The sequence below is a fragment of the Tupaia chinensis genome, unplaced genomic scaffold, assembly GCF_000334495.1.
Source record: "Tupaia chinensis unplaced genomic scaffold, TupChi_1.0 Scaffold148441_1, whole genome shotgun sequence".
Taxonomy (NCBI): domain Eukaryota; kingdom Metazoa; phylum Chordata; class Mammalia; order Scandentia; family Tupaiidae; genus Tupaia; species Tupaia belangeri.
The window spans coordinates 328346-338786 of record NW_006208290.1 but is presented as its reverse complement, the minus strand read 5'-3'; the positions used below and the strand labels follow the sequence as shown (position 1 = coordinate 338786).

At 36.7% G+C, this 10441-nt stretch overlaps 1 pseudogene; it reads left to right on the top strand.

The window, feature by feature from the left end:
- The first annotated feature begins 5399 nt into the window (after positions 1–5399).
- LOC102484639 (BCL2/adenovirus E1B 19 kDa protein-interacting protein 3-like) lies at positions 5400–5994 on the top strand (annotated as a pseudogene).
- The last annotated feature ends 4447 nt before the right edge of the window (positions 5995–10441 follow it).

Below are 10441 nucleotides of genomic sequence, written 5' to 3'. Positions count from 1 at the left end.
AGAAAGAGAGAAAGTGAGAAAGCAAGTTGCCAGGTCTGGGACTTGAACCACGGTTGGCCATGTGGGAGCCCAGTACCTTAACCACCTGGCCACCTGCTGGACCCACTGGAGTATCTTTCAAGCCACTGGGTTTGGGACTCAAACTGCTCAGCCAGATGTGTAGGATGCAGACAATTTAACCTCCATGCCACTTGCTAGTCTCAAGGTGTATTTCTCTATTTCTGCAAAAGAAACCATTGAAATTTTTATAAGGATTGCATTGAATCTGAATTTTTTTGTATAGTATTGCCATCTTAATAATTTTAAGTCTTCCTATATTGCATTGAATCTGAATTTTTTTGTATAGTATGGCCATCTTAATAATAATAAGTCTTCCTATCCATGAACACAGAATGTATTTCCATTTATTAGCATCTTTATTAATTCATTTTAGTACAGTTTGTAGTTTTCGGTGTACATGTCTCTCACCTCCTATGTTGATAAGTTTATTCTTATGTATTTTATTCTTTATGATGCTATTACAAATGGTAATATTTTAATTTCCTCAGATTATTGTCATTCATTCACATAATCTCTCATACCTTCTTTTTCTGTATCACAATTAAACTCCTTCCTACTGTTGCACTTGTTCAAGTAGTAATCATCTAGTTAGTTTGTCTTTCTGTCTTTTCTCTCACTGAAGTTTTATATGTCCTTATTTTAAGACCCTTCAACAACCTCTCCTACCATCCTACCCCCACTCACCAAACTAGATTTCATCCCATACAATAGGTATTCAGTCCTGGTATTAAAATTTGGCACACATAAATAGCACAGTGCATGTTAATGATGAGGTATCTGAAACTCTAGTCCTAAGGTGAAACACTTTAGAGAAAGGGAAATACAAATGTGTAAGTGCTGTTGCAGATATTGCACTATTTGTTTGAAATAAATACATACTGTTTAGAAAAATGTGTGGCCTGTAAGCATTTATATATTTTTTGTCATCAGACCCATTTACATGTATGTTTTCATACCCTTGGTCTAGTTCACACTTTGATTTTATGGATAAAGGATTAGAAGCCAAGAAAAGAAAAGTGACTTATGGCATAAACAATTTATTGACAACATAAAGTCCAATTTTACCAATGTTACATTATAGTCCTGGCTCTACTACTTATGTTGTTTTGTGACTTTGGACAAGGTACTTAAACCACAGGAACTTATTTTCTTCTTCTATAAAATGGGAATACTAGTAATATCTATGTTATCAGGTTGTTATGAACATTCAGTATAGCAAAGCATGTAATATCCTTATCACAAAGCCTGACATCTGATAAGAACCCTATAAATATTAGTTGTTTCAATCACATTGGTCAACATCACACAATGGGCAGAACCAGAGTTATAATGTGGGACTCGTGGTTTGCAGGCTTCTATTCTTTAGCTCAGGCCCTACCTCCATAGGCCAGATAAATATTGGGTCATTGGGAAAGTCATGACATATTTTGGCATAGAAAAACATAGAATAATATATAATACAGATCCTTTTCTAAACTTGCATAAATAAGTTGGATCAGAGCTTATTCTGGGAGGAATATCAGTATCTCCAGAAGGAAAACAGAGAGTAGTAGGACACTGTCTCCCAAGTAGTTTGTATATCTTGTTAGAGACTAAACCTCATTCAATCATTCATTCCTATGGCCAGATCATGAAGGGATACCACTGTACATGTTATGAGTCTCAGTTTCTTCTAGCAAAAAAGGACACAAGATAACTTCTTTAACTTAATAAGAGTTACTGATAGAACTTCTACACCAGGCATCTCACCGAATAGTGGTACTTTATAGCAGAAAAAAAGCAAATGTTCTATCATTATTTTTATAAACATATTAGAGGTCTTATTTAATACAGCACCACAAGAATATTTATTATAAAAGATGGAATATAAAGGAGGAAACAAATCTGTCTACACAAGAATAACCAAGACAATTTATGGATAAATTCTTGGGACAAAGGGAGAAAACTTGGGGAATAGAATACAAAACAGTAGTGGTGTGAATTGCATGGGATTCACCAAGTCGATTTTCCTTTCTCCATTGTGAGAGAATTATACTCACATGTTTTCCTTGATATACTACATTTCCTAACCTTCCTTTCAATGATGTATGGCCATAGACTAAAAATTCTGGTCATTGGAATATAAGTAATTTGTGACATTTAATGACCAAGGCATTATGACCGCTGGGTACCTTCTCCACTCTTTCTGCTTCCTTTGAACTGGATTGTGGGCTTATTAGCTAACCTTGACCATCAAGCAGATTAGAGTTCTTTGAAAGTCTACTGAAAAGTTATGCATTTATTTTCAAAATAAACTTTTAAATGCCCTCCCCCAATTACTTAGGATTATAAAGAGCACTAATATAATATAATTATGAAGATAACACAGTGAAAATTCAGACAAAGTAACATATGCGTTCATAACAACATCTTACAGCAGATATAATAAATACAGTACTTTCAAATTAGTAAGAAGTACGCATGATCTTTTGAGATATCTAGAGTAACTAAAATTTGTCTCCAGAGTACATGTGATTTTGTACTGTGTTTTGTGATTTTTGTGACAAAAGTCATAGCTATGTCTGTGAAAGAACTATGGTTCTTCATCCACATTCATAAATTAAGAGTTTGTGCTAAATAAATTTCATGGATTTTGGTGAAAGTAAAAGTGAAATGTTTTCATATTCATTTTATAGATCTTCTGAATTTTACCCTTAGATCTCCTTTGAGAGTTTGTATACAACAAGTTAAAACCTCTGCCTTGGGAAAATACCTTTGTATCTAAGTTCCCACATGGAGGAGAGCTGCCTACCAACCTAAAATACTTATCTCAGATGATTAGCTAAGCAGAAATAAACTTCTATCTTCTTTAAGAATCTGACTGATTGGGACAAGCAGGTAGCATAATGGCTGGGCACTGGATTCCCACATGGTCAGCCATACTTCTGGTCCCAGACCTGGCAGCTTGAAAATCACTCCAGGTACAAGTGCGTGTATGCCCAGGGTCCCAGGAGGAGAACTGGAGGAGAAGGGATTGTGATGTGGTATTCCCCCCTGCAGAGTGATTCCTCACTTTCCCTCTTACTGTCTTTTTCTGAATCTCTCCAGTGAGTATGTGCACCCTATAGCAAAAATCTGAAGAAAACAAAAAGAAAAGAACCTGGGGCCAGCAGATGGTGTAGCAGTTACGTTGCTGTACTCTCACATGATTGACCATGGTTATGATCCTGGACCTGGTGGCTTGAAAATCATGCCAGATGTCTATGCATACATGCCCAAGATCCCAGGAAGAGAATGGAGGGGAAGGGATTGTGGCATGGCCTGAGGGGCGAGGAGTGGGGAGGGTGATTTCTCACTTTGTATCTCACTGTCTCTCTCTCTTTTTCCAGTGAGTGTACAAGGCAAGAACCTCTTAAAAAAAAAGAATCTGACTTATTTCTGGATACATTTACTAATTAGCCTAATATTATTCCAAGTAGTACAGAAATTGGCATCAGTAAGGATGTTACAGATTAGATTCTCCAAGAAACAAACTCTGAAACAGAATTCATCATATAGCATGCTTATGTGAGAGTATCCGTAGGATTGATGACTGTTAAAAGGCAGAGAAGGAAGCAGAATTGAGCAGGGGCAGAAGTTAAGCTGAATTACAGGTCCAAATACAACAGCCTTGGCTGACTGTACTAGGTGATTTGGTCCAAAAATGAGCAGAATTATCCTGCATTGCGTGAAAATGGCTGGGCCTTACACACCCACAGTGATCAGTCACCAGATCTGGATTAGGTGTCTCTTTGTAACTGATCCCATTTTTGAAGAGGCTAAAAGTTGAAGACTATCTACTAACAGGACTCCTATCGTCTGAAACGAGGACAAAAAAGGAATCTGTATGGAGCACTTCCATGCCTAATATTGTTCACCCCTTTGGCTGATCTAATCTACTTCATGTGTCTGAGGAATAGCTCCTCCAGTGTTCTAATGGATCTTTCTTTATATGGAATGAGCTACAGCGTTTGCTGCTGCACTGGTCTCAGGCTCATAACTGACATAAATCATATTCCTCCTTCATTATCCATTCTAGATTCCCCTTACCCTCAGCTGATTTCCATAGCTCTGCTAGACCATTCATTAGTGCACATAGATCTGGATTGTTTATAACCATAATCAATGCAATAAAACAAGCAAAGGCAAATGAGAAGTGAAAATATTGGGATGGAAGAGAAGTTCGTATTTCCATTCAACATTAATGACTACATTGAAAATCCAGTAAATCAAAAGATACATTAACAGAATTAAAATGAGAGTTTGATAAAATTGATAGGTACAAAATAAACATGCAGAAATAGCAGTGTTCTTACACCATATGTAAGAAATTACTTTCCAATACCAATACATGTATTAAGTATCTAAAACATATGTCAAGACATGAAAGGAATTTAAAAATGAGATGATTAAAATAAACCAAAAATAAATGGAGAGATATAACAAATTCTTTGGGTCAGAAAATTGATATTATAAAAGTATCATTTCTTCCTAAATCAATCTATAAGCCTAGTGCAGTTTCTTTTCTTTCCTTCTTTTCTTTCTTTTTTTCTTTTTTTTTTTTTTTGAGAGATATTTGCTACAGGGCACGTGCACTCACCAGAAAGACACAGAAAGGAAGAAATCACTCCCCTGGGGGAATGATCACACCACAATCCCTTCTCCTCCATTCTCCTCTCAGGATCTTGGGCACACACACACGCACATGCACCCATTTGTGAGTTTAAGCCACCAGGTCTGGGACTCGAACTGTGGTTGACTACATGGGAGTCCAGCAACATAGCCATTACGCCAACTGCTGGTCCCAGCCTACTGTAATTTCAATCAAACTCCCATTAGGAATTCTTGAAGGCCAACTAAAATGACTCTAAATTTCATACGGAAACAAAACATCCATAAATAGCCAAGAAAAGCTGGGAAAAGACTAAGGTTGAGGGAGACTTATGATAAAGTTATACAAACTAGAAAAGTGACCTGTTAGTACACAAAGACTGACAAAAATGAAAATACATAAACACTTTTAGAACTTTGTGATTGGCATCTGGGTATTGTTATATTATTCTCAGTACTTCTCTGCAGGTTTAAAACCTTTAAACCTTAAGAAAGCCAATTCAGGCACCTCCCCATCCTGTTCCTACTGGGCTGGGCTAGGAGTTGCTCCAGATGTGGGCAGGGGAGGAGGGGTCTTGGCTCACTGGCTGAGCCTCTGGCCCTGCCTCGCTTGGTGCTAGGACTTTTGTCCCTGACAGTGAGCAGCACAACTCACAGTCCACTGCCCCCAGTTCAATGCCTACCCAAAGCCGCAGCTGCTTGCCTGCTCCATGTCTCAGAGAAGGCCCCTGGCTGCAGAAGAACCTAAGGGCTCCTGGGTAGAATTGCACTTTAGCAATAATGGAAATGGGATCTGTATTCCAGCCTCAGTTTCTATTTATAATGGTGATATGAAAAAGATAGTGCTGGATGTCCAGCATGAATCAGGACAGAGTAGGTCCAAGAGTTCTCACTGTGGGCCCACCTCTCTCACAGACACCAGAAGATATTAATAGAGTTTCTGAAACAGATACCCATAACATTGGAGTAAAAAAAAACAAAACAAAACAAAAACAAAAACAAAAACAGCTCTCAGTCTGAGGAAGATTAAACTGAGAGAAGGAATGAAGTTGAAAGCATTTTGAAAAAAAAAAAATCTCAGACTGGATATGGGATAGATCGAGTTGGCTAGAAAATACCCCCTCGAGGACCTGAAGCACATAGCTACTCTCTGCATGAGAAACATGTGTTAGGAAGAAAGGGGACATTTTCTCAGCAGAATTCCTATATGATTTTGTTCCATCTCGGCTCCTCTCTCACCTGCTGGCCATTGGACTGGGGATCTATATCGGAAGGCATCTGACAACCTCCACTAGCACATTTTGATAAAGAATTGGAAACCTATTCTGTTCATTTAGTGAGGATTTGTATCTGAGCTTGGGACATAGCTAACTGAAGAGCTACCATGATTCTTGGGCGGCCTCACCAGTTGTGTTTATTTGTTCTATAAATGCTTCATTCCTAATATAGTAAAATGAAAGAATCTACACTAAAATCATCCTGACCTATAATTATAATTATAGTGGTATAATTATAGTGGATATAATTATAATGGATATAATTATAATGGATCAATTAATAAGCATGCCAGACTGATTAATATGTACTATAGCAATTTGGTAGTAAATTTTATTTCAGTATTAGATAAAAATAAGTATAAATACTTTTAATACACTAGTCATGACATATGTAGTATTTTTAAAATTATGAATAATCTTGAGTTAGAACACTTCATATTTCAAAAGAATGAGTAGATGATATCATAATCATGACATTAAGGGGTTTATCCAAAATAAATATTGTGGACCTATAGTCACAAGACTATAGAAAATTTTAAACGGGGACCAAGAGGTGGCATGGTAGTTAAGGTGCTGGACTCCCACATGGTCGACCATGCTTTAAGTCCCAGATTTACTTTCTCATTCTTTCTTTCTTTCATGTGAGCACACATACCTTATAGCAAATTTAAAAATAATAATAATAAATAAAATTAAATAAATAATTATTTTAAAAAAGAAAATTTAACATGGATGCAGTTTGACTACTATAGATTATAGGATGATCACGCCGCAATCCCTTCTCCTCCATTCTCCTCTCGGGATCTTGGGCACGCACGCACACGCGCCCGGCGTGAGTTTTAAGCCACCGGGTCTGGGACGCGAACCGCGGTCGACTACGTGGGAGTCCAGCGACATAGCCATTACGCTCACTGCTGGTTCCCTAGATTATACTATGCTATTTGCTTTTGAATAATAACTAGAAGCTGAGGTACAGCTACAAACCCCACTATACACTGTGTGCGTTAAACTGTTTTTGTTTTTGCAGTATAAGGACTTCAGCCTCCGACTCTTAGGTAATTAGTCACTTTGACTTGTCCAAGGTACCTTCCCAGTATCTTTTGCTTTTCATCATTTTAAACTGGTGAATTTAATCCTATCCTTTGAGCTTAATTTTTATGTTCTTAAAGTCAGCTTTATTCTAAGCAAATCTGTGTCTACTGTAAAAGACTGGTAATGTAAAATATAAAACTTTGTGAAATCTAAAAAAAAAAAAAAAAAGAAGAGATAGCACATTCAGTTTAAATATCTTTTCTCTGGTAAATTGGTCCCTGGTTTCCTCGAGCAGACTTAAATATTCTCCTTATGCCCACAGGATCTCCTGCTTGACATCTACTCTTGTAGCACTAATCACAATTTACTTTTACCCCCTATTTGTTCACATGTTGTTACCTCCATATGAAAAAATATTCAAGGAATCAACCCACACTCTGGTAAGTAAAGTGTTTAACTGAATCAGAGTGACTGGATGTGGGGTTCAGGCATCATTATTTTTAAGAATCTCAGGTAATTCCAAGGCACAGTTAAGGTTAAGAATGACTGCTTTTGATGCTTGCTTTCCATGAGAGCAGATATTCTTGAAGGGTGGAGACTAAATCTCCCTTGTCACTTTCTATGCCTACCACATCAGAGATACGTCAGGTCTTACAGTATATTCCTTGGCCTTTATTACACAGGGCATTGTGACTGTTATTTCTCTTTAGGTCAATTATTTTCCTCTTAAAATGATTTTTATATATTAAGTCACTGGGAAAGTCATGGTGTATTTTTCTGTGTTTTTTTTTTCTATGCAGAAATGTGTCATGACTTTCTCCCAAAACCAATAATTTTTCTCATCAATATTTAGAAATGGTAAAAGTCAGGTTTTTAAGTATATGACTCCTACTAAAACCGAGATTGTTTCCTGTCTCTTTCTGAGGATGAATTTATACTTTCTGATTACTATAAAGAGTTGACTGTGGCAGTGTCTGAGTGTCTGATGTGCTTTCCTATGATCCTACAGAATGAATCATCACTAAATTCTCTTTTTATTTTATCCCAAAGTGATCGAGTCTCTTTGGGCATTTAACTTGTACAAACCTACCTGGTCTCATGAAAGACGTGGGAATTATTGTGATCAGAGCTTCTCCACTTTCTATATTTAATGTATTTCAAAGTATAAAAAAAAAATATCGATTGCACCTTCTTATTTTACCCATTGTTTGTTTGAGTGTCCTTTAAATTTTACACATATAGGGAAATTTTCCAATATAGTAATATGCTGTACTGGTCTGCAACCTAGAAGCAATAGGCTATACCATATATCCTAGGTGGGTAGTAGGCTGCACCATCTAGGTCTGTTAAACTCTCTGATCCCTCAATAACAAAATCAACTAATGACACATTTCTCAGAACATTTTAACAATGTTATACATAACTGTTTTCATGCAATGGAAATTGTTTAGTCGTAAAAAAGAATGAAGTACTGGTACAAGCTATAAATCTTGAAAACATTCTGCTAAATGAGACAGACAGTAGAAAATTGGTTGCTTAGGCATAGTGGAGGGGAAAAGAGGATATGAGAGTAATAGCTAAAGGATATCAAATCAAGGGTATTACCGTTATCATTTTTGAATTGGTGAAAATTTTCTAAATCTGAACTTCATCAGGGTTGCACATTATCTGTGAATATACTGAAAACTAGTGAATTTTACACTTTAAATGCATGAATTGCATGTTATATGAATTGTATCTCAATACATCTGTTAAAAAACCCACCATATGACAGATAAGGAAACTATAATTTTGGGAGACTTGGTGGCTTACTTAATGTCACAAAGCAGAAGTGGAAATGCAAATCAAACCTCATATGTCTTTCTGAATGTCTCATTTGAAAAGCTCAACCATAAAACCACCCTACTATCTTGTCTCCCTGATAAATCATAGAAGCTGGACTGTGACCTTGATATTGTTCTTTTTCTTCTTTTCTTCTTACTAAGAGATTGTTGAATTTCCTCAGTTTTTGACTAAAGATATAAATCTAGTCTATACTAGCTCTTCTTTTATAGACCCAGTGGGGAATGTGGTGACTTATTTTGTTTGTTAGAACTGTTCATGGAAGAGTCCTCTGCTTCCTTTATGTACTCAGAAAAATTCATGGCAAATCGCAGCTCTGTCTCCTAACGGAATCAAACACAGTGTAACAGTAGATTTTTTTTACCTGTGTACTGTGATAACATGTTTGGCAGGTTTTCATAGGCCTGTGGTTTTATTATTTTTTAAAATATTTAAAAATTTTTCTTAGGAAGATTTTTGCTATAGAGTGCATATGCTCATTGGAGAGACAGTCAGATATACCCCTGGGAGGATGGCCACAACACAATCCTTTCTCCTTCATTCTCCTTTCCAGATTTTGGGCACACAAGCACATATGCCTAGCATGAGTCTAAACCACTGGGCCTGGGATTCAAACTGCAATTGACTACGTGGGAGTCTAGCAATGTAACCATTACACCATCTGCTGGTCCCTATTTTTTAAAAAAATCTTTGCACAATACATTTCTGTGATACCTCACTGATGGCCTCATTATAAATTGGTAGTGTGCAGGTTTTAGTAGTACCCAAGAAATGCAAATTCCAAGATATTACAGTTTCAAATTCATGTCTTTGTGGAGACTAGAAATTAGAGCACATTTTTAAAATTATTATTTTAATTTATTTTATACATTCAATCACTGTACATCACTACAGCTTGTGAAATGAACTTACCCAACATGAATACACTTCACACCAGTCCAGTTGAAGATAAACATATTATCATCACAGACAATCCTCCATTTCTGTGTTCCTTAAATGTATCTCCTCTCCATTTTTCTCCTTGATTCCTTTCCTATCACTCTACCACTTCTCCCATCCTCTTCTCACACTGTCTCTGTTATCCATAATCATTTTCCATGCTTCTATGTACACTAATTTTTCAGTTTCTGCCAGAAAATGGCTAGAGTGTGGTTAATTGGTGTATATTAAATGAAGACATACAATGTCTCTCTTTTGTAGCCTGGCTTCACTCAGCAGCAAATCTTCCATATTTTTCCACTTTCTATCAATTGTCAGGGTCTTGCTGTTTTTTTTTTTTTTTTTGTATGGTTGAGTAGCATTCTTTAGAGTATATGTGCCACACTTTTTAAATTCATTTATTTGCTCGTGGACATTTGGGTCGGTTCCATGTCTTAGCAATTTTGAATAATGCTGCAATAAACATAGATGTGCAAACACATGTGTTTTCCTATCCTTTGGGTGGATATCCAGGAATGGGACTGCTGGATCACGTGGTAGAGCACATTTTAAAATTTTATTTCTATCATGAGGAAGCATTCTCCTCTCTTGCCATCTTCATGTAAATTTGTTCAAATATTGACTTTCATTATTTTGTCCTGGCAGTGGGTGCCTCAGTGTCT